The 25,124-nt window shown below is 40.3% G+C and overlaps 1 protein-coding gene and 1 long non-coding RNA gene across 13 annotated transcripts in view; one reads left to right on the forward strand and one right to left on the reverse strand.

Annotated features, from left to right (window-relative positions):
* The window catches only part of Sema6d (semaphorin 6D), a 54,869-nt gene extending 32,090 nt beyond the window's left edge, over positions 1-22,779 (reverse strand). For 11 of the 12 annotated variants that reach the window (XM_047540562.1, XM_047540558.1, XM_047540560.1 and 8 more), the window contains exon 1: positions 21,294-21,990. The gene's annotated coding sequence lies outside the window, so the exon portion shown is untranslated. Of the gene's footprint in view, positions 1-21,293; positions 21,991-22,360 lie in introns of those variants that run through there. The other variant, XM_047540552.1, reaches the window with a different exon arrangement.
* Positions 22,780-24,093: 1,314 nt separating this feature from the next.
* LOC124977424 (uncharacterized) overlaps positions 24,094-25,124 on the forward strand; it is a 65,826-nt gene continuing 64,795 nt past the window's right edge. Inside the window, exon 1 of the long non-coding RNA XR_007107185.1 lies at positions 24,094-24,225. This is a non-coding gene — a long non-coding RNA (uncharacterized LOC124977424). The remainder of the gene's footprint in view (positions 24,226-25,124) is intronic.

Here is a 25,124-nt window from a genome sequence, read left to right on the forward strand (position 1 = left end):
GAGTTATGCATTTTGCCAGTGTAAATGCACCAAATATACTTAATGTCATTATTATTCTTGAGATGCTGCACATAAGCAGGCCCACCTCCAAATCTATCTTAACAGAAAAGAGCAATGACGCAGATGGTTGAAAGTTCTAAGAAAGACCCGGTTTCTTTGGGAGGGTTGAGGAATGATGGAATTCTACTAGATTTGTCACAATGCACAATCCAGTCCAAGAGATGCTGGCCTGAACTCCTTGTTGTGGAAAAGAGGGATCAGGTAAAAGGAGAACCCACCTGGGGAAAGGAATGGAGGCTATTGCTCAATGCCTCCCAGGCCCTAGTGTTCCTAAGTATCGAGGTGTACATCTTCTCAAAGAGCTAGAAATAATGGGTAGTGGTTTAGAAGTGTGATCTCCAAGTCTTTTTTATACTGTTTGCATTTAGAAGTGGGTGTCTATACCCTCCCTAAGAATCTGGGCTACAACTCTTTGAATAATAGAACATGGAGAAGAGAGGCTGTACCAGTTCTGGGCCCAGAACTTAGTAAATGGGTATCTTCCACTTCTATTTCTCCTGACATTTGTTGCTGGAACTTGGCCACCGTAGCACAAGGAAGCCCAGGTTGCTGTGGAGCAGTCTTTGTGAAGAGGCCCACTTGGAGGAACTATGGTCATTACTCTCAGCCTTTACTCAGCTTGAGCTGACAGGCAGCACCCATGGCCTCCTGAGTGAATCAGATCTTCCAGCTTCACTTGAGCCACTCTGGTTGGTACTACTTGAAACACAGATGAGGCGCTGCTAAGCTTTGCCTGACTTGTAGACTCATGAGATAAATAAATAATTGTGGTAGTTTTCAACTCTGGGTTTTGGACTGATGATATATTCCATGTTCTGGAAGAGAATTCTTTCCTGGATCTTCTCAGTATTATCTCTGTTCTGAAATATTGCTTCCTTTGCTCTATCCTTTTAGTTCAGTTGAAGATTGAAATAAGCTGTCAGAGCTGGATATTCTGCAGAGACATAGGGAACCTCTACTTAGAGTGCAGATGTTATGACAATTCCCCAGCAACAGTCTTCAGATTGCCCTTCTCTGTGTCAAGAAGTACAAAATTTGGCCCTAAAATGTCTTGTCTCAGTCTCTTAAAAAAATCAGAATTCTTGTTAGCAATCATGGAAATGCAAATTCATTAACGGAAGTATAATTTTACACTGGTGAAATCAGCCTCTTCTTTTTAAAGAATGGATACTGGTGAAATTGGGATGAAATTAATATATTGCACAAGGTAATGTAAATCAGTACAACCATTTTAGAAAATGACTTGGCAATGTGTAACACACACACATGCATGTTAACACTGAGGTAGAATAGAAGAAATAAGAACTAGGTAGAAAGAAAACATAAAGGAAGGTCAAGGAAAAAAAGATTTTAATTCAGAAGTTCCTCATACTTGTCTAGGCCCATCATTCCCAAGTCAGTTTTTCCTCAGGCCTGTTACTCTCAAATTCCTGGGAAATCTGTACATCTATCTGTGCACTATTACTACCCCTCCACCCTCAATAATAGATTAGGCAAAGAGAGATAAAATAGATATGAGGAACCTATAATTTGGGGGACTTTCCAAATCATAATTATTTTAATGAAGACCAAGTAAGCTAGAGGATATTGAGACTGACCAGACTACCAGAAACTGTCTTGGGACTTATATCATTCCTACATCTTTCCAAACCCACCCCTTACCAAGTTTCCTTTAAAAGATGAGCTGGGGAACCCCAAAATCCTGTCTCTCATACTCAAGATAGTCTGCATTCTCCCTTGAATGTGTACTGATTGTTTAATCCCCAAAGGCATCTCTCTCTTGAGATTGCCCTATTCTCCCTTGAATATGTATCTACTTTCCTAAATAAACCTCTATCTATGCCTCTGACAAGTGTGCGCTGAAATTCTTTTCCCTCGTGTAGGCCAAGAACCCAGCTGGTTGTGAATAGAGTTCCCCCTTCTCTCCGGGAGCTCCTTGGATCCTTCTGTGGAGACACCTCGTCCCCTGTGACAACACTATCAATTTTGGGCTTAATTTTACTGCTGATAATTTATCCAAAGCAAATAATCTAAAATAGGAAGAAAAAAAAATGAAACATTATAGGAAAATGCTTATTTATATTAGTGAAAAAAAAAGAGAGATTAAATTTTTAAACAAAAAGAGGAAGTTAAAATAAAGGCATATTACAGCAGTCTCATGAAATATTATGCCACTATTGAAATAATATTGAAGACCAGCAACCCTCAGTTTTTAATGTAATACAAAGTGGGGGAAAATATCAGAATATAAGATTGTATGTTTTTAGGATCACAAATTTAAAATAATAAAGATATATAAGGATAGATAAAAATAAAAGAAGTTATTTCTGGGCTTTCTTTTTAAAAACAATACTTTGCAATTTTTTTAACACTTCAAAATAGAATAAATGATGCTCCCCTGATAAATAAATAAAATAATTACAGTCACCTTCTACCTGAATAATATGAGCACTTCCTGGCAAGGACAGTTATTGCCCGTCTGTTGAATAATTAAGATTTAATACTTGGATCCTGTGGGATATTTTCCTGAAACATGTAACTTATTTTCAATGATAACTTCCTTGAGAACAAGTCCTCTCTCATTGTCTATGTTGTATAGATGCTGTGGATGAGCAGTAAGAGAGAATGCAGGTAATTTGGATAATTCATTTAATTAGCATATTATAATTTTGGCTTTGCTCATCTCCATTTCCTACCTCCTACTTTTTCCTTCCTCAGCTTCCAAATATAAAGTGCTAAAATAAAACCAGCAACAACAGTTTCTATTTTTAGAGTGAACTTTAATCCGATTTTCACAAAGATCCATGCCAATTTAAAAACCACTGCTGTTCTCTCGGTGCCAGTAATACCAAGATGGTCTTTTGCATTAAAAATTAAGAATTACTGTCAAAAAATAACAGAATGAATCAAAAACTACCACCCTATGTAAATGTATGATTACACAAGTGGTATGCCTCTACTTCATGAACAGAGAAACAAGATGTATCCCATTTGTTTACAATAAAAATAAATTAAAAAAAAAAAAAAAGAATTACTGTCACATAGGAGAAAGAAAACCTGGCTTAGACTTCTCAGTGGTACAATCTACACCAGCAAAAGCAAATGGAAAACTGACCACGATTGTGTACTTGGACATTGAAAACCAAAAACATTTGTACCCCATTTGTTCAAATATTGGCATTAAGTTCTCCTTTCTGTACTCTAAAGCAATGCACAAGAAAATGGAGAATGAAAACCTTCACATTCAAGTCCCAAACCTCCCTGGAAAGGCTTAGGAGTGTGGTGATAGGAAGAAAGGCTGTTTTATCTGCCAGAATTCTTGCTGTTCACTGGGGCCATCACCTTATATCACCATGACCCAGATAAGTGACAATCTAAGCATTAAGGAAACTTCTATCTGAATATGTAACAAAACATTAGATGCATGTTTTCATAAACTAATTTAAACAGCTGAACTGTTCACATTTTACTGTGAAGATAAATGGCTGCTGAAATGCTGAATCTCTTTCAGAGTTTCATCATACCGAGTTATTTTTCTTAGTCATAAAATAAATACTATAGTAGATAAGGGTGATTCTATAATTCTGCCTTTAGTTAGAGCATCAAGTCAGACTTCAACTATCTGAGGTCCTTTTCAAATCAGCCTACTCAAGGCTAATATAAATGTAAACACAATAGTCAGATAGTGTGATTAGGGGCTGAAGAAGTATCTTGGGAGCTGAAATGTAAACTCCCATTTGGTTCCAAGGCATCTAAGCGAAGCATCCTACTGTGACCCCACAGAAACCATCAGAAGTCAAGATGTTCTCCACCCAAATGAAATTAAATAAAATGAAGTTAAATAAATAAATAAACAAACCTCACAAACTGTGTAACTTTTAGAAGACCCAATCTCATGATACCTATAGCCCTTGAGTGTAGAAAAGATTGCCATTCCTTCTCTTTCTCAGACTAAATTATTTGAGTTGTTTAAAAGGATCTACATTAACACCTCTTGATCAGTGTCAAAGTAAAAATTGCTTAATATTTAAGTGATGAAATTCGTAGCACCAAGAGTGGTGGCTTTGATCTTAATTGGCTCCTGATACTGTGACTTACACTAAGTTGTTTGTGGCTTTTAACATGATAGAAAGGACTCCCCCCACCTCTTCTCTGCTACAACAGGACAGCATACTTGTGAAGCAGAGCCTAATGATGCAAATGCTTAGGTGATTAGATACTTTGAGCACTGAATTCTCTTGTGATCTCATATTTGCTCAAGTAGAAGGTGGTTTTAAGCAGAACTGAAGGTTTATCTGAAAATGATTGCTGAATCTCAGTTAATTTAGAGTTGTTGCTTTCTTCAAAAAGTCTTACTGTTGCAATTTTCCAGTGACCTCAACTTGATGAGAAAATGAGTGTATTTGATGTTTGTGCCTGCCATTAAACAACTAGAAGTTTTAATGCAGAATTTACAACAGTGCTTCCAGAGTTAGGCCGATTAACTTGACCCAAGAAGATCTCTGTTCCTGCACTGAGTAAATATAGAAGACTCAGTGGTGGTAGTCTTTTATGAACCTTGGAGCTTGGGTCTTTGTAGAATTTGGGCCATGATGGCTGTGACAGTATCTTTTCCAAAAGTTAACACTGAGGTATAAGATGATGAGAACATAACCAGAGCTGATATTTATGAGGAAACACCCTGTAGGATCTGTTTTTCGTGGTTAGTGCCCATGCCAAAGACCTGGCGAAGTGTTTTTATCATTGCTTTGCAATACACAAAAGTTCTTGGGCTAAAAATCAGAAAGTTCTCAGGGATGCCAGTATTTGTATATTTGTATATTTGAGTTTTAAGGTCTTGATATAGATTTTTTTTTTTTAAGTGTGGCAAAAGTACAAGAGTGAGTTAGTTCTCTTCTGGGAAATTAGCATAAAATCTATAGAGAGGAAAGGACAGATCCAAATGAAATGAAAAGAATAATGCTAGTGCTCAATCAATTTGATTTTATGTTGTAAAACAACCAAATGGCATGTAGGCCCAGGCTAGAAGTCAAAGGTGTAGACTATGCAGTTCAACTCTCTCAAGAGTGCTAATTTCAATTTTTTTTTCTTTTGGGCCCCAAATCCCTATGTCCTAATTTCTATTTCAGAAAATATGGTTATCACAGTAATGATCCAAACCTCAGCCTGACATCGTTTTACTTACATCTGAGCTCTTTGGAGATGTGAAGATAATCAGCTATGACCCTGAGGATCATGTCAATTCTGCCTTAGTTTACAATTGAGAAAACCAAGGCCCCAGGAAATTATGTGACTCTGGAAACTCAGACTCAGAGTTGATGACCCTTTCCAACTCATGGTTGCCTACTCCAATCAATACTGAACAAATGCTTCTGGTGAAAAGAAGCCATCTAGACCAGTCATGTCATTGGCAAGGCCTAATCCGAAATGAGTCCTTGATCCAAGTCTAATAAGAATTTCAAGACGGTGGCAGGATTTTTAGCATAGGATTAAGTACAACTGCATGGGTCACACACCCATGAAACTGAGTGCAGACTGTCTGTTGCATGGATAAGTAAATGAATGAATAAGTGCAGGAGTAAAGGATATGGAAGCATCTAGAAAATTACTATTATGATTCAGGGGTAGACAGAGCTATACATTAAACCATCATGAGTACTTGTCCATTTAAATGTCACAAACATAATTTGAAAACATTCATAGCACAATAAGCCTTCTGAGTCCCATCATGTGTGCATGTGGTAGTGCTGTTGATCTCTGTTGTGCTTAAGAAATGCTGAGCTCTTATTGGAATTGTTTTTGGCTATTTTCTGACTGTTTATGCATTTTAAAGTAGCCATCCAAATATTTTTTGAATCAATCTATGTACAAAATCTAGAAGCCTTTCATATAAGATTATTTCATATATTGCCAAACATCCTTGATTTGAAAACAATAGTAATAATAAGAACAAAACCACTACAATTTACTGAGTTTCTATTATGTTAAATTCTATGCTAAGTGCTTTGCATGTATTCCTCCCTAAGACCTCATAGCCTCCCTGGTGAAACAGAAACATTATCCCAATTTTCCAGTGAGGAGAATAAGGCTCCAAGACACTGAGTGGCAGAATCAGAATGTGAACTCAGGACCATTTGTACACATAGGGAGTAACAGCTGGGAAGAAAAATAAGTGAAGGCCAAGTATACAAAGAACGTGGAGCAAAGGCTATTGTTTTCCTTTAAGGAACAGAACTTTCTTGATAAAGCTGGAGTGAAGTTTCACCTTGTGAACAAAACCGCAACTATAAAATACTGAAAGTAGAAATTTCAGATATTGAAAATCCAGGCAGTTAATTTTTATAGCTTCATGAAAAGGCAGATCAGCTGTACAAAGAGACGTGAAGGAGGGGCTTCCTCACTCGTGTTTTATGATGCCTTAGGGCTGATTTATTGTTCCACTGGATTAGGAAAAGAGGTTAAACAGTCCAGAGTGAAGGAAGATTCCAGCAGGCTACGATTTCAACTCAGGTGTCCTGTATATAAGCCAGTCCATAACCAGAAAAATTAAAAAGTGGTAACTTTCCTCAGTAGATACAGGATTTATCCTGTGTAACAGAAACACAGGAAACTTTAACTTCAGAGCTTCAAGGGTTATTAGTTTTTTTGAAGTAGGAGCCACTAGAAAATGTGAAATTTATAATCATGAAATGTCCTACAGAGTTCAAGAAAATCGAGTTAGTGTTTCTGTCTCTACCTCTCAAGAGATAAAAGTGCCTTCGTAATTATGGCTTATATTTACTGTGATGTTTCCAAGTGTTAATCTGGCAGGAGTATCTTATTTCTCCTTTGAAACAAGCTACAGGGGGAAAAAAAGGAAGCATGGTGGAAGCAAACTCATTTTCCATATTCTGCCCACTTTTCGGTAGCATTTTCCTCCAATGTCATATTGTTTATATTTTATTTGCTTAATTATATGCAAATTCGCTTCCAGGTGTGCAAAATTTTTAAATAATAGCAGAAAAAATATTTCTGGCAAAATATCAAACTTTTATAGTTTGGGTACACCTACAAATGTGTTTATGTAGTGCACACTGTGTGTACATAATATGCACATGTAACAATATGCAGATAGAAATGCTTTGTAACAAAATGCTGACCTTGCTCATGAATCCATGGGTAAGCAATTTTCCCCACATTTAGGTCCACTCTGGTGCCTGCTGCCCTGCCCAAGATTGCTTTAGATTTCAGACTTGAGCAATTCTATGCTAGGAGAATGAGAAGTTTATACTGGGAAATGTTTTCTGGGAAGAGCTGGCCTCTTGATTTGCTGGACTTTCACCTGGAATGTACCAGTCTTACCAGAAACATGAAAAGAGCTATTTAAGAAAAAGGCCAATAGGCAGAGAATGGCAGAAAAGACCATGGAAAGCGCCTGGGTCTTTGATGACTTTGTTTAGTCAAACAATCAACCTCAAAGCCACTACATCTTAGATGTCTTATAATTTGACTTACTCAGGTCTTAATTATTTAGACAAATTTGAATTGAACTTTCTGTTATTTGCAGTCCAAAACATTCTAATAATGGAAACCCCAAAATGAGTGAGTACCTTACAGTGAAGGTCAATTTCCATGCATTATCTCTAATTAATGTGACATGTCTTTAAGAATATTTTCTCCATTTTACAGAAAAGGAATTAAGACTCCAGAGAAACAGTTAATATACCCAGTTTCTCACATCTAAAGAAGACAGTTCAGGATTTCAAATTAAATTTGACTTTAAAGGCTATCATATAAAACTTCTATATGTGTGTGTGTGTGTACGTATTTGTGTGTAGTAGTATTATAATTTTAAATATGAATACACTTATATATACCAAGGTGAACTCTACAGTAGCATAATAATTTATCACATTTTTGAGTTTTTGATAAATTGTTAAAGATAATGGAAATAATTGAGGGAATACACAACAATAAAAATCAAATGGCAAAGTAGATCAAATGGTAATCATTACCATTTTTCCTTCTGCATGGGGAGTTACTTATTGTCCTTCTCATGAGCCATAACTCAAGTTCTGTTCTTGCAGCTAGCTGAGACTTCAAATGACGTCTACATTAAATGTTTCCCAACTTGTACAGAGATCATGCCTAATGAGGATGAGTGTTTTGAGGGGATATATCTCTAAAGGCAGTAATCCCCTCTTATCCAGTTTTGCTTTGCTGTGATTTCAATTAACTGTAGTCAACTGTTGTCTGAAATAAGTATCTGGAAATAAACGAATCATAAGTTTTCCATCAAGCATTGTTCTGAGTAATGTGATGATACTGCATCATCCCTTTGTTCAGAGTATCCATGCTGTATAGGCTACCCGCCTAGTAATCACTTAGTAGCTGTCCCAATTATCAGAGAGACAGTCACAATATCACAATATTTGTGTCCAAGAAACCCTTTATTTTACTTATTAATGAATCCCAAAACACAAGAAGAATAATATTGGCAATTCAAGTATGCCAAAGAGAAGCAATAAAGTGCTATGTTTAAGCAAAACAGTAAAAGTACAAGAAGATATTTTGAGAGAAACCACATTCATATAACTTTCATTACTGTATATTGTTATAATGGCTGTCTTATTATTATTATTAATTTCTTACTGTGCCTAATTTGCAAATTGAATTTTATCATAGGTTTGTGTGCAGAATTAAAAACGGCACATGCAAGATTCAGTACCCATTTGAGGTTTCAGGCATTCACTGGGGGTTTTTAAATGAATCCCCTGTAGATAAGGAGGGACTACTATATTCACTCAAGGATGGCAAATTGATTTTGTTGGGCCTACCACACACCTCCTTTTTCATACAAGATTTTGCTAATCAATAAAGGCATTATTTTTCTCCCTGACCTTGAATGCAAGCCTCCAAACTTCTGCAACACAAGCTGCAACTGCAACTAGTCACTACCAATAAGTCAGGTTTGGTTTTGTATTTTGAAACCCCTCTGCCCTTCTGGTTCTACATGTTTATTGGGGATGGCTCTTCAGGGACATAACTGAAAATTACAGAGAAATTGTGCAATGGTAACATATCAACCCTAAGAGCCGAATGAGGTGCAATTACTGCTAACTGAAAATATTATCTATGTATTTCTGAAAATTGAGTCTAAAAACTGTATTAGCAGCAATGAAGTTTAAGTGATCCCAAAAGAAAAGGGCAAAGTGTTGTAAAATGTAAATGGCAATAATAAATTTGAAAAGTTGGACTATCCATGTATCTGTCTCTTTATACAGATAGCTACATCCACATTCACCATTATATTTGATCCTACTTACAGGTAGTAAAGTATGTAGATAAAGAAAGCACTAAAGAATACTATTACTAGAGCCTTGGTGGTTATCTGGACTCTCTGCTGCCCATCCCCAGCTCACTTTATTCTAAAGAGAAAATGAAGGCCAGCAGGGCCAAGGTCTCGTCCATAGATATCTGGATGGCTAAACAACTGAGCAAGGCTAGATTCCAAACTCCCAGTCATGCATTCTTATTCTTTTTTCAAATAGCTCCAACAGCCTTTTCAGTGAATTTCAAAATTATATTAGCTAAGTGTGTGGTGGAGAGAAGACAGGGAGAGAAAGAGAAATGAATAAGAGTGAGGGAGAGACTTCTGACAACTTTCTTCTATTCTTTGGAAACCTAGGAGAACCCAGGCTCCTGGTTGAATGGTTGACCTCTCAGGACATCAAGCCTCACAGGCTGGAGATGGTCTCAGCCATGCACGGACAGGGTACAATAGTTTCACCTGAGGAACACCATCCAATAGGCCAAGAGATGATGCCAGAGTCAGCAATCAACAGGGTAACTCTGTCATCTTTTTTCAATCATTCTTTGCTGAACTGGGTGCTCCACTAAAACACTTTCCTACAGACCCCTACCTCCAAAATGATTCCTCAGCCCCCAAAATTCTTGTTCACTCAGTTCCCCAGGGAAAGATGAATGGATTTAGGGATCCCTGTAAATTGTGTCAATCACCTAAATAATATCAGCCCTCAGAAAACATGAATGACTATAGAATGTTTAGTATAAAGTAGGATGTAAAGATCAATAAGATTAATGTTTGTATTGTTACTATGATGATGATATTTAAAAGCCCCTCATTGATTATTCTAAAGGCAACAGAGCTCTCTTCACCACTTATGCCCTAGGACTTTATTGTTTCCTTCACTGATTAAATTGAGGAGGTTTATGGTGAGTGGTTGAGATCATGGGCTTTGAAGTCAGACCTGGGCATGAATTGTGACTCTGCTACTGCATGCTCCTGGTTGGGTATGTATCCATATTAGGCAGGATAATGTCCTCCCCCCACCCCCCCCGCCTCAGAGATGTCCATTCCCAAATCACAGAGACTGAAAAAATGCTAGTTTACATGGCAAGAGGGACTTTGCATATGAGATTGCTAAGGATCTTAAAAGAGAGAGCTATGTTGGATTATCTGGGTGGGCCCAATGTAATCACAAATACTTAAAATATGAAAGAGGGAGGCAAAAGAGGCAAAGAAGACATGATTATGGAAGCAGAAGTTGAAGTCATGGAATTGCTGGCTTTGAAGATGGAGGAAGGAACCACAAGTGGAGGAGTGAATGTAGTCTCAAGAAGCTGGAAAACCAAGGATGGAGATTCTCCCTGGAGCCAACACCTTGATTTTAGTCCAGTGAAACCCAGGTCAGACTCCTGACCTTCAGAACTGCAAAGTAAGAACTCTATATTGTTTTAGGCCCATAAATTTGTAGTAATCTGTCACAACAGCAATTGGAAACTGATATTCCTTGAGCTTGAGTGGCATCTTCTACAAAATTGAAATAAAAAAGTGTGTGCTGGATTCAAACTAAAAAGCTTTTTCTCAGGAAAGGATATAATCAATAATGTGAAGAGAGAGCCTACAGAGTGGGAGAAAATCTTCTTCACATGCACTTCAGACACAGCACTAAGCTCCAAAATTTATAAAGAACTTACAAAACTTTATATCAAAAATACAAAGAACCCAATCAATAAATGGGCCAAGAAACTGGATAGACACTTCACAGGAGACATACGGATGATTAATAAATATATGAAAAAGTGTTCAACATCTCTAGTAATTAGAGAAATGCAAATTAAAACAACTGTAAGATTTCATCTTACTCCAATTAGAATGACTATTATCAAGAACACAAACAATAATAGATGTTGGTGTGGATGTGGGGAAAAGGCACACTTTTACATTGCCGGTGGAGTTGCAAATTGATGTAGCCCCTCTGGAAAGCAGTGTGGAGAATCCTCAGAAAACTTGAAATGGACCCAAGTTGACCTAGTTATCCCACTCCTCAGTTTATAATCAATGAACTTAAAATTAGCATACTACAGTAACACAGTCACATCAAAGTTTATAGCAGCTCAATTCACAATAGCTAGATTGTGGAACCAACCTAGATGCCCTTCAACAGATGACTGGATAAAGAAACTGTGGTATATATACATAATGGGATATTATTCAGCCATAAAGAAGAATAATATTATGGCATTTGCAGATAAATGGATGGAATTGGAGATTATCAAGCTAAGTGAAATAAACCAATCTCCAAAAACCAAAGGTCGAATGTTTTCCCTGATAAGTGGATGATGATATATAATAGGGGTTGGGGGTGAGAGAAGAATGGAGGAATTTTAGATTATGTAGAGGGAAATGAGAAGGAGTGGAGGTATGAAAAATGGTGGAATGAGACAGACATCATTTCCCTATGTACATGTATGATTACACAAATGGTATGAATCTACATGATGTACAACCACAGAAACGAAAAAATGTACCCCATTTGTGTACAATGAATCACAATGCAGTCTGTAAAAATAAAAAACAATTAAAAAAAGTATGTGCCCCCAAAGACTGATATGAGCATTGTAGAAAGAATGAAAATAAAACACTTCAGTATTTTGCACAGATTAAAAACTCAGGAAACATTCAGTCATGATGCATATGCTATTATCACACAAAAATTTATATATTGTTGATAATAGTAAACAGTAATTCCGTAAAGAACATTTCATTGTATCAGAATAATACCTTAAATTTGAGCAGCACTTATTTGGTTTTTACCACTCTTCCATCCATACTGTCTTATCTGATGCTTATCTAATTGTACGGGACAGCAGGACATTAGTGGATGAGGAAACTGGGTGTCCAAGTGGTGGTGCTTCCTCCCAGGTCACCTGAAGGCTCAGTCTGTTGGCTATGGTTGGAGTTCAGGGCATCTCCTTACAAATATAATAGGCTTCCAGCCTCATTGTGTGGCTTACAGAAACATACACACATGGTCCATAGGATCATAATATGAAACAAAAATGATAAAGCCAAGCAATGATGGGGTTATTCACTGCAAACCAGACTATTTCACATATGATCTCAGCCAGTGGAGTTTCCGCCAGGCCCTCTAGCCCCCTCCCTTCCATGCGTAGCCAGATACTCTTTCTAATGCATCTAGTCAATTGTGCAAAGCACAAGGGAAAAAATCCCATCCTGACCGCAGCAGGCAATCACCTAATGCCCTGAAGCATGAAGTTTGATTACCCTTATCTCAGTTTATCATTAAATCAAAAACTGGTGGTATACATACTAGTCCAGGACTCCATTTATGAAATGATACAGGGCCAGTCAGCAGAAATAAGTGAGTGCCCTTTTTCTTTCATAATTTTGGCTCACTATGAACATCTTTTGTAAACTATTAAGAAAACAAAACAAAACTTCTTTGGCTTTGAGCAGATTTTACTCCTTTTTCATTCTTTTGGGAGCTAGATGAGATGTCTTTGGCTCACAGTCATTCTCCCTGTGCTGTAGGCAAGAGGTCTCAGGTTTACCTAGTGGCCTGCTACTGTTAGCCTTGATGAATCACACTGTGCTCGGACAGGAATCTGTGTTTTAACAAGATGCCAGGCGATGAGCAGGTACATTGATGTTTGAGAAGCTCTGGCTGCACTGGAACACCTTCTCCGGAAGTGTGGTGAAGGGGCGGGCCTGAGTGTCTGGGGTGTCTGTTAAGAAGGCAGGCTTCTGGGTTCTGTTCCACACTCAGACAAACAGACCCAGGGCGCCATGGTTTTGTGTCTCTGCATTTCACTCCTGTGTGATTCGATGCATTTTGAAGTGTGAAGGCCTCAGACAGTGATGATAGGGATGGTTTGGGAGTGTGCCTACACATTCACGGCACTGTTCAAGTTTTGTCAGCACAGGGGCCACCAGCATAGAACACATATCAGTTATCTACATCTGTGCTTTGACGCAACCAACACTGGAAACTGGATTCCTGACATCATAATTCTGACAGAGCTGACATCTAGATTAAGGATCATTAACTACCATCAAGGTCTGGGGTAATTCCAGGTCACTGGGTACCTGCTGCCTCCATTCTGGCTGGTTTGTGGCCAGAGTTGTGGGTTGGAGTGGAGAGTAGTTGTTAAACTGGCTTCAAGGTTTATGTCAGTTAAAGAGATGTGATAAAATCACATGTGGAAAGACAGCACAGGAGAAGGTCTAAAAGCATAGGCTCTGGAGCCAGACTGAATTTATTTTTATTTAAAAGACACTGATATATTTATAGCACTCACTACATGCCAAACACTATTATAAGTACTCTTCAAATATTAATTCATTTATGTCTCACAGCAACCCGTGGAGGTGGGTACTACTATCAGTGTTCACCTTTTGTGAAGGTGAAACAGAGACTCAGAGGGGTTAAGTAATTTGTGAAAGACCACGTAACTACTTAGTCACATAAGCTGGGACACACATCCCCCTGAATCTGGATGAGTTCATGTTATGAACTTCTACATTACACTGCCTTTCATGGACCCTAGCCTTCTGGTTCCACTGCTCACACATTGTTTGATCCTGGGAAAATTACTTACCCTCCCCTGCCTCAGTTTCTTTCTGTATAAAATAAGTGTATTCTTAATAACAGTACCATCTTAAGGAACACTGATCCAGTGATTTAATATATTTACTTACAAGAGCACTAGGCACATAGTTAAGTACTTGATTATGTAGGTGCTCAGCTATTAGTCTTACATTCTCAGGTGGCATGAGGATTAAATTAGATAACATATTTAAAGTGCCAGGCACAGTGCCATGGCTCACGGTGAGCACACAGTAAGTGCTAGCCAGGCCAGTTTATTTTAGATCCTGTCTGGAGGCAACTGTGCTCTGAGCAGAGGGAGGCAGCTTGCCCTTCACTTCAACAAGCAACTGGATAGGAGCCAGACCAGTTATTAGACTGAACAGGTTCTCTGTTTTATGTCACCAGAATATTCCTGAAAAGTTCTCATACTGAATTTGTTTGTGCTTAATCCTTTTTCCCTACTGACCTACGTTATAATTTCTGATTGATCTTTAACTGGCAGCAATGATTCAGACCTAAGACCCTTCTCCAAGACTGTCCGTCATGTTAACTATTAACTTGTAAAAGACTTATGTATAACATGGAAAACTGAAACACTGGAGCAATTCTTGGCAAAGCAATTGTTTTGATCATTCCCTAATGTAACTGTTTTCACTTTATTTTTCTTTATTATGTGTTCTAATAAGCATACTTATGTTATAGAATCTCTCTCGCGATTAAACTCAACTGTGTGTTACTTACAATTTATATTAACCAAGGGGTTAGTGATGGCTTAGAAACCCCATGCTCAAACAGCCTAGCTTGGTGGAGGGTTTGGCATGAAGGGTGAGAGTTGGAGAGGTCAGGGACATGGTGGGTTACTGACAGCAGGTAGGTCTATCCTGAAAGCTAAGAAGCACAAAGGGATGCTGAATCCTTAGGACCTCCATGCTTTTCCAAAAGGATTCATTAACAACTTTCCAAGTCATTTATCCTTTGTGAGTAAAAGATTGTCAGAGCCCCCACCTGCTCCTTGCAATTTACCAGCCATGATGGCTAATATCTGCAATGAGGTAAAAAGTTACTCAATGAACACATTTATTAAAATATTTGCAGCACGTCTACTCTGTCACTCCCTCTCTAACTTGCAGTGGTGACCAGGCAACAGTCTCATGGAACCTGCAATCTAAGCATCACCTAGACTCCCACTTATTTTACTATCAGTTTCAATATGATTCTACTATTTTTTCCACTTTCTATCTCCACATCCCCATCTCTCCCCTCTCCAAATGCCTGTCTATTACAGAGTCTATATCTAGACTCCTTTCAAGTTTAAAATAAAAAAAAAGATGAAGCTGATAAAGCAACAACCTTCTAGTCTGCTAACAATTCTGTGAGGAATCATCTTGCTGGGTAATTTGAGGCAAATCATGTTCTCTCTTGCAATGTTCATGTGTACCACTGATCCAGTTGGCAACTGACAAGAGTATTTTTTTTTTTTTAGTTCTGATCACAGAGCAATCTACTGAATTGCCGCAAGATTGATCCCATTCATTCTGATGTCTTCAGCTGCAGGCCCATCTGTTGAATGGCTAAGTACAGTAGCCCAAAGACATTCAATAAATCTTTTGGAAAAGCATGGCAAACTGCCTCTACACACCTGAAATGCAATTCTGTTATAGGTAAGGACTCAAATGTGCACAACTGATCTAGACCTCAACTCCTGCCTGGGCCCAGGGCATTTGCCTAAGCTGTTCTCTATGCGTGGAATGCCCTCCCGCGCACCACCTCCCCCAACACCCCTCACTGTCCACCTGTCCAAATCCTACCTAGTTCAAGGTCCAGCTCAAATATCAGTGGCTTCACAAAGCCTTCTCTGACCACCCTACCCAGAAATAACCTCTCGCTCTTCTCAGTTTCCACAGGTCTGTGTTTATCTCCTCTGGCACTAAAAGCATACCCCATTTTGTTTTGACTTTATTTACTTCATCTTTTCTTTGGCGCTCGGTTAGGTCCCTGAGGTCTGAACTGTGTTGTGCCACTCTTTGATCCCTCTTCCCTTGGCACCTACTTGTATAAAGTGGACACTTGGTGAGTTGCATGAACAAATGTTTGTGTCAGCAAATTACAAAATCAAAATCTGCAACATTTTTTCCCTTCTTCTGCCTCTCTTCTTCTGTAGCTTAAAAAAATACTTTAATTTGACCCAGGGAACATTTGGGAACTTAATGATCAATGTAGAAAACTTCCAAGACCAGAAAAGCTTCCAAAGACCCTTCTAGGAACAAGTGTGGTGTGGGCAACATGGGGAATGTCCCTGGTTTGCTGACAGCCTCCTCCGGGGGAATGCAAGTGTTATTTTCTCAAGGAGCTTCATCTGCTCCGGTTCTGACGTGCAAGTTCCTCAGCGGAGTAGAAACTCCTCACTTTATTTTTAAGTACAGACTCCAATAACAGGCTAAGTAATTGCAGATCTGCCTGAGGCCTTATTATACATGTACCAACATACTGAACTTTAAAAACCCATATTTCCCTCCCATAAATATAAGTTGAAAACCTTAAATTTCAGCATTATGTGCAGTGGTAATATGCATTTGTTGTTGTTTCCCCCCATAGGAATCCTGGATTTAAAAAAACACGATGGCGGTCACAACAAAATGCTAATGCACTGGTAACAACTTCATATAGGTCAAAGGGCCATCCCTCTGCAGTAGGTAAGGAGACTATATGGTACAACTTGATACAGTCAAACTTCAGTAATACACTTTCCATCCTGGAGCCACAAAGGCTTGAACAGCTGCAGTTCTCACTGTCTTTGCTGATGGGGCCCATAAATACTCCTGGGAAATGGAACAAAGATACATAATGGATCTTCACCTGCCAAGATCGGGGAAATGAATGTCAATCGCACCCAGACGTAGAAGCACTTTTTGGTGGAGAGTGATGAATATTACCATTTGTCCTATGCCACTGTAATTGTGGACAGGAAAGCCCAACACGGAGAAAGGTGTTGGGGGAAGACACTGTTCTGGGACACTGGAACATCATTTGATCAACAGGAATAAAAATGCAAGAGTACAACAATATGATTTAGTTTAGAAAAAAAGGTTATGAATAAAAGTATACCCATACTGGTAACATTTCTTTTAGTGTGAAATCTAAAAAAGCCTCCCAAATGTAACTTTTTTATTGAGAAAAACTTCAGAAATATCAGGAGGATAAAAAAAAATGCAGGGTGCTCCGTGTTCCCAGGTGCAATTCAGAGCTGTAATGAAAACACGGGCTGAGAAGCATGAAGATGTGAATTCAAACCCTGAGTCCCCCCTATTGTGTTACCTTAGAATAATGGCTTAACTTTTGATACCTTAATTTCTTCCTTGACAAAGTAGTGATAACAGAACCTACCTACTGCACTTGTTTGAGGGTTACTTGATGTAATAAAGATAAAGATAATATCACGGTGTCCAGAATTTAATAAGCAGACTAACATCTAGTACTGGGTAGTATGCTGGCTCCTGTTTTCCCTTCCATTTTCCTTTCTCTTCTCCTCCCAGCTGTTTCATGGCAGATTTCATTTCTCAATGTCAGATAGGGAAGAGAAGATACTAGCTAACTCATGCCAAAACATGAGACCTTCTCCTCTTGGCACACGGATCTCTAAGAGTAGTATACCTAAATATAAAACGTTAAACAAACAAACGAAAGCTTGGTGATATCACCTAGCAAATGCATCTACCTAATTCATGTTATTTTGGCTTTAACATGCCATGGTTACTCTAACAGGTATCTCATTAAGTAAAAAGAAGAAAATGAAAAGAAAAATGTGGTAGAAAGCACCAGGTACTATTAGACATAGACCCATTTTTAGGTATATCAGATGTTCTCTATGAAAAGAGATGAAGGAATATAGTATGTTCAATGAAACTAGACAGGTCCTTTTCTGTCTTCAGTCATTTGGCATCACAGGCTAAAGCCTACCTCATTTCTTTCTTCACCTTTTCAAACAGAGAAAAATGAATGAAATCTGATGGTGTAAGATGAGCAGGATCTGAATGGCTCCTTCTAATTCTCTAATTCTAGTGGTTTAATCTTACCAAGCCTGAAGAGTCTTTGCTGTGGTCACTTAAGTTGGGGCAAGCTCCCTCCTAGGTGGAACTCATCCTTGCAAGCCAGCAGGCCTGCAGCAGGTGTGCTTCTAGAACTGGATGAGGGGTCTGGCACAGGTTGTGAAACAATGGAAACGTCCCGTTCTGGGTGTTAACTTTAGTTACCACAGCCAGACAATGCTGCCAGTGGTGTGGAAGAAAAAATTGCTGTAGCCAGCTGTGCTGTTCACAGTCGGATGGATTCTGTGTAGCTCCAAATGGTGGTGGAGCCAGCAGCCTGTTGTAGCCAAGAACAGAATGATGGATGATCTACATACTGTTTCCAAGTAGAGAGAATGGCGGAAGTTCACTTCAGGGTTGTTAAAATGCTAATCTGGGAGACATAACAAAAGCCTAATAGAAAAGGAAAGTTTGAGAAATAAGCATACCTCATGTGTTATCTGTGAGGACCACTGATTTGATCGTCCTTGGTTACTTTATGGTTGTTTTTCAAAGTAAGAAGCTTTAGTAGTTTTCCTGTTGGGAGAACTAGAAACAGTGCCATTGATCAGCTGCACTGCCACTGTAGGGGGGGTTTAAGAAGGAAAATTCAGTCCAACAATAGCCAGCTCAGCTGAAAAGTGTTAGGGTGTGCTTAATGTAGTTATGTGATTTTTATTGTCCCAATGTAGCATGGGAATAAATCAAAACACACTTTTTTCCCCCTAACTAGAAGTTGGCAGCTGTTCACAAAATAATCAGCGTCCTAAGATACTGTCTTTGGCAGATCTTAATTCTAAGTCTCCATTCACATAAGACACAAAGAGTCATCTCCCACTCTCTCTAAGGACAGATTCAATATGTGAGATATATTCACAGTGCATTGTATCAATCATTAGTGATAAAGGCTTGACCACTGTAAATATTTGGTGTAGACAATCTTGCTTTAAATTCTACAATAAAACAGTATGCTTCAACAGAAAGGCACATATTTACATATTTACAAGACCTCCCTTGCCATTCTTTATTTCTCTTTATCCTTGCTCAAGTTGAATATGGGGAAACACATCTGGCCCACCTGGTGTTGGATCACTGGTTAACACAACTCCTTGCAAAGGACAGGTACTCAATAAACACTAACTGGCTGACATCCCCAACTACCTCCTGTTTCCTCTAGAAATGAATTTAGAACGTGCAGGCGTAAGGTCTATTAATTGAAATAAAAAACAATATTTTATCCTGCAATATGCTAAGGAAAGAGTTCACCTCCTATGGTTACACTAATAATGGTTAGGCATTCAGCCAGGCTCTTAGCTCTGCATAAAATGCATCAGAAGAGTGAAAAATGACCCTATTTCAGATGCATTTTTCACTCTTTGTATCTTAGTGAAACTCACATGCAAGAACAATGACTAAGCTAATTACCATGGTTCATTAGATGGAGCAGCAAGAAGTGAAGAACTTATAAAATTTCAATAAGTTCTTAACAATTACGGGTATCTTTGTGAATCAAAGCTCTGATTCCTGTTTACTTGCTTATGGCTTTTCAAGCGATAGAAACCACCACCACACATGAGGCAGAAGCCCACTTACCCAAATTACAGCTACTGGACAGAGCCTTCCGGTGCAGCAAGTGAGTAGACTGAGATCCTCTGGACTTCTAAGTTGCCCTTACTCTACTAGGTTTACGTCACAGCCATCTTTCAAATTCATCAAACCAGGGGAGACATGACCAGATGGTGCTATTAGAGGGCACCAAAAAAAAAAAAAAAAAAAAAAAAAAAAAAAAAAAAAAAAAAAAAGCAGGGGGCAGAATGCCCACAAATCTAAATCAAGCTCAAGTTAACCAGCTGGCTGGTAATGGGGAAGTCACAATATCCCTAGCACACTCTCCTGCACAACAGAAATGTGCCTCAAAAAAGGTTATCTATGTAGCATCCCTAATAGAAATGATGGCAGGTAGCAACTTTCTGTAGGATTCAGCAAGAAATGGTAGTGGGTTTTTACCCTAACTAAAAGTTCCAGTGGAAGAAAATGGCCTGCTAAACCACACATTTTGGAAATCTTAGCATCATCTATTTATCTGTCTTTTTGTGAGAATATTCTAGAGACCTAAACAAAAGCACAGACACTAATTGTAAAAAAACAAAACTTAGCAGCTATGGTTTAGTTATAGTTTATTTGTCTTAAGATGTTTAGGTTCATGGCAATATAGACCAGAATCTCAGAGCTTATCTGGCAATTTCTATTTATCTAAGCCAGAGTAAATGTTTGTGCAATATCTGCCAGCTTGACAGAATATGCCTGTCACTCACTACATTAAACATGACTACACACAACTTAATTTCCTGAGTTAGATACCTAAGACGGATTTGTTTTTAACAGTATGAATAAACCAGCATCAAAACCTATTGTTTTAAAACACCAAAAGGAAAGCAAAGTCCTCCCCCTGAGGTGTCCAGGTAAGATTTTTCAATACAAGGAAGAAATCTTGTAAAATTTCTTCAAACCGAGTATTTTTCCTATTCTGGGGGGACAAAGAAGAAACTAGTTTAGAAAAATGTTAAACCTTTCTATAAGACTTCAGTCTTGAAATTTGGAAAGAAAAAAAAATCCACTTTATTGCCCTAAATATCAAGTATATCAATTAGAGAGGACAACAGTTAAAAAGCACATACATACACACGCACACAATTTGTACGGCAGACTTAGAAATCTTAGTAGCCAGTTTGGGGGTGGGGGGATTTGCCCCACACATTTTTCCCCCAAGTAACCAGAAACACTGATTTTTTTAAAGCAAAGGAGCCACTGTGGTGGCGGACACAAGGTTCAATTACTATGTAGCATCTATAGTAATAATCATGTGTTGTTTCCTCTGCGAGAGTGGTGAGGGTTTGGGATGCTGGAATACCGGTTAGTTACTGACTGTTCGTCTCTGAGCAGGGTGTACTGCCCCGAGTTCCTCTAGCGCTGTAATTCATACCATACGTCAATTGCCCCTAGCTCGATGACATTTAGCTTTTTACAAGTTCAGGATTTAAACAATCACCTGACCGCGATGGTCCTAATAGCGGATTGAGCAGAAAAAATTCAAACCCAGCTCTCGTTCACACCTCCAAGTCCTTCATGACCTTTCATTTAAATCCAGGAGTTATACAAAACAAAAGGAAGCTTTAAGCCTTTCCAAATTACTCAGGGCAGGCTGCTGTATCAGTTTCTGCAGACCACAGACAAACATCACTGCTGTCAAGACAGGAAAGAAAAGTTTCCCTACCTTCCTCCTCACCATGCCCCCGCTAGTGGCTGCGGAGGCGAGCGGCGGCTCCCTCCCGGCTGCAGGACGCCTTTCGCTGTCGGAGAAGGGGCTCATGCAAAATTGACTCTTCCTTATTTGTTTCCATCCATAATTGATGGGGAGATGAGAAGGTAACACATCTCAGCGCGGAGCTCTTGCCGCCTGGCGGAGCCCCTGTCTAAGACGCTTCCGTAAAGCATTTCCAGTCGGAGAACAAAGCACGGAAAGTTGCCGGGAGAGTGGCCGGGAGCAGAAACCCGGGCGCCGGGTGGGAAGCAGGGTGGGCAGTGGGGAGATCGGGCTGGCGGAGCCCGCCCGCCGCGCGCTCGGCCAGTAGGGGGAGAGGAGGGTGGGAAGTGGCCGCCCTCAGGGCAGGAGCTGGTGCTGGGGCCCCGGAGTGGGGGTGGTCTACTCGCCCGAGCACCCGCAGCTGGCCAGCAGACGCTCCCCACCGGGCCGTCCCACCCGGGAGAGCACTGACAGGTAGTCTGAGCCGCCAGGGGCTGCTCAGCTTGCTCCTAGTCGGCCCCGCGCTGCCAAATCCCTGGCTGTCCAGGCGTCGGTTCTGGGGCGGGCAAGCTGGATGGGGCGGACGAGCTGCGGCCCGCTCCTTCGGCCTTAGCTCGGCTCTCTTCCGGGGGCTGAAGCTGCGGTGCCCATGACCCAAGCAGCTCTAGCTCCCCCTGACAATGTGAGGGGGAGCGCTAGCCCTGCCTGGCAAGAAACTTTTACTTGCTCCCCCACTCCCCTTCCCCCCCTTCGGAGGAGGGGGGGTGTGCACAGTGTAGGAGGGCCTCCGAGTCTACGTGCCCCTCCCCCCCAAGCCGCCAGCTCTGCCAGTTTTGACGGGTCCGCCAAACCTCTCTACGCGTCCCTGGCACGGCTGGAGAAAGAGCTGCTCGGAAAAGAAATCAACTCCCCAGTGACACGACACTGCACACACAAACACAGGCACTCACACACGGTGCGATACAGGCTCTGAGGATCTGGGTCCGACCCCCATCATGCAGCCAAAGCATTAGAACATTTTTAAAAGACAGTCTTACCTCATGGAGGGAGGGTGGTAAAAATAAAAGCTTGTCACGATCAAGGTAAAAAGAAAATAAAGACAATGTGCAAAAATAGATATCCTTCTGTCTCCTTAGGTCTTGGTTTCCTCGATATATCACGAAACTCGCCGCCACCAATCCTTGCAGCAGCAGCAGCGGCAGCGGCAGCAGCGGGACAGAGCAAGAGCAAAACAAACTGATGCACGGCAAATGGTGTAATTCGATCCATCTCCAAGTCAATCCATCAGGCGAGCCCGAGCCTGGTTCCCTGCGCGCACTCCGCAGCTCGCGGCTTGGGTCCCACCCCCAGGCACGGACGGCAGGAGGCGCGGGCGGCCAGACGCGCTAACCCTCGCCCTCGCTGGAGCACCGTGGCCAGCGCCGCCTGGAGGCCCCCACCCTGGCGCCGCGGCCCAGCTGACCCCGCAGTGGCCTCCGCGTCCCTCCTCTCCGGCGCTCGGCTGCGCGCCTTCTCTCTCCCCACCTTTGAGGAGCTGTTCCTTCCAGCAACTCCCAGCGCCTCACTCATCCAGCTCGCTGTGGCTGCCGCAGCCGGCGAAACAGCCTTTTAGCTTCCATCCCAGTTTCCTTTTTTTTTTTTTTTTTTTCACGCTCCCTCACTTCTTTAAGAGCTTTCATCCAGACATCCAGAGGACAAATCATTGCAGCCCAGCAGAGCTGTGGGCGCAGTTGTTCCCCTAAGTTCTGCCATAGTTCTAAGATTGATCTTTTAAGCAACATCCTTACAAACCCGCCCCCAGTCTCCCCCCCCCATTTCTCTTTATAACCACTAAGCAAAACAGCTGGGAAGAAGCAATCAAACATTGCTTTATCTTTATAAAATACAGAAATTGCCTACTAAAAATCCCATTTCTAGTTTGAATGAAAGCCATTCAGTACAGTATAATTTTGCAGGCTAATGAGCCAGTTTTACAGGCAAGTGTTTCGTGTAATACATTGTGGGGGAAATGAAAATGTCCTTGAAGTGACATCATTTAAAACTGTCACAAATAAAAGGGAAAAAAGTCATATATTCCAAAACAAGAGGGTTTTAATCCAAACGATATTTCCAAGAACAGGCTGTGTTTATTAATTTCTAGTTGAATTATGTATTACTATGAGGCTCTAAATGGCTGGAATGAACCATGATGTCCCTGATTAAAAAAAAAAAAAAAATTTTCTTCCAAACTTTTAATTTTCTTTTGAGCATGGTTTAATACTGTCAAAGAAAGAAGTGGGGATCAGAGAGAAGGGTTTTTCCTTTTCTCAATGCTTTCTGCTTTCTCCCAAACACAAAGTTACAGTTACTTTACATTTAGGAAGAATGCCCTGTTCCTCCTTTTTCTCAAACTTCCACTGACAGCCTTGAAAAGCAACTCAAAAAAGACACCCCAAAGAACTACTGCAGGACTCATCCGGAGAACTGTTCCCTTGCTAGTTAACACTTTGTAACCAAAAGGAAGAAGGGGAGAGGAACTGGGAGTCTTTTAAAATATAAACTCTCTTCCTGCTGTTCTTCCTATTACAAGAAAAGGGTAGGGGGCGGAAAGAACAGCTTTGGCAGCACAGCTCTGTGATTTTTCTGTTGTTAAGTCTTTTGTTGCCTGCCTGGCTGGTGTTTTCTGGTTGTACTGGGCTCTGACATCATTGCAAGTTACTTGGCAGTCAGGGCCCTTCCCCAGCCAACTTCTGACCCAGAAAGCTTGCCTGTTTCCTGGCGTCCAGTCATTCAGTATTTTCTCCATCAAGGGCACAAGCCCCACTGCAGACAGAGGACACTGTGCATTGCATGAAGATGAAAGGGAGTGGATCATGGGCTTGATGAGGAATCAAATCACTACCCACCTGGAGACAGAGAACTTGTGAGTTGTCCTCTGCCTGCAGTGGCAGCAAAGGAAAAAAGTTCAGTTCTCTAGATTACTGAATTCTTTGCTGAAATTCCTCAGTAGCCAACTTTACATAGCAAAACATGAGAAAGCACAGTTTAACCTCAACTGAGTTCTTAAATCTAGGAATAAGAAACTTCTAGATTGTAGAAGGATATGCTGATAGGTCATTTCAAACCATGGGTTATAGATGTTTTCAGTCTAAATATTGTCTGGACCTCAGAGTTAATCCCTGTATTTGGTCCGATGGAGGAAATGAGGTAGGGAGGCAGGCAATCCACTGGCATGGAAAGAATGTATCCTTTACCTTTGGATCAAGATCAAAATACTACAACTCTTAAGAATTTGTCATATCCCTGGTTCTGAGAATCTGATAGTCAGGAAAGTTGCACTTTTCTTTGATTGATTGATTGGTTGGTTGATTTTTAAACTTTAGTAGAAAGAAATCTAAGGAAACCGTTCCAGTCATGCAACATCTTGAGCTTTAGGCCAAGTACTTGCAGCTCTCCCCTTGCCATGATATTTCTTGGTATCTCTTTCCCCATATTGTCATGTTACTCTTTCTTCTTTTCTTTTTTCTCTTTTCTGCTTTTCTTGACTTAACAGCAACAAAAATTTCCCCCATTCCTCTAACCCCTCATATGGGTCTAAGTGCTTCTCCTCTGTACTCCTCTAACAAGTATGTTATTTAGCAAACTGAAAGGCCATTTTCGGTTTGAGATGTCATCCGACTTGATATTTTTTTAAAGCTTCAACCATTCAGAAAAACTTGGTTTTTACTGGATACTCCTTAACAGCAGGATTTTTGTCCTCCCTACCTGGACAGCCCCAGTGCTTAGCACAGTGATGGGTACTCAAAAAATACCTGTTAACTA

The sequence above is a fragment of the Sciurus carolinensis genome, chromosome 2 (assembly GCF_902686445.1).
Source record: "Sciurus carolinensis chromosome 2, mSciCar1.2, whole genome shotgun sequence".
Taxonomy (NCBI): Eukaryota; Metazoa; Chordata; class Mammalia; order Rodentia; family Sciuridae; genus Sciurus; species Sciurus carolinensis.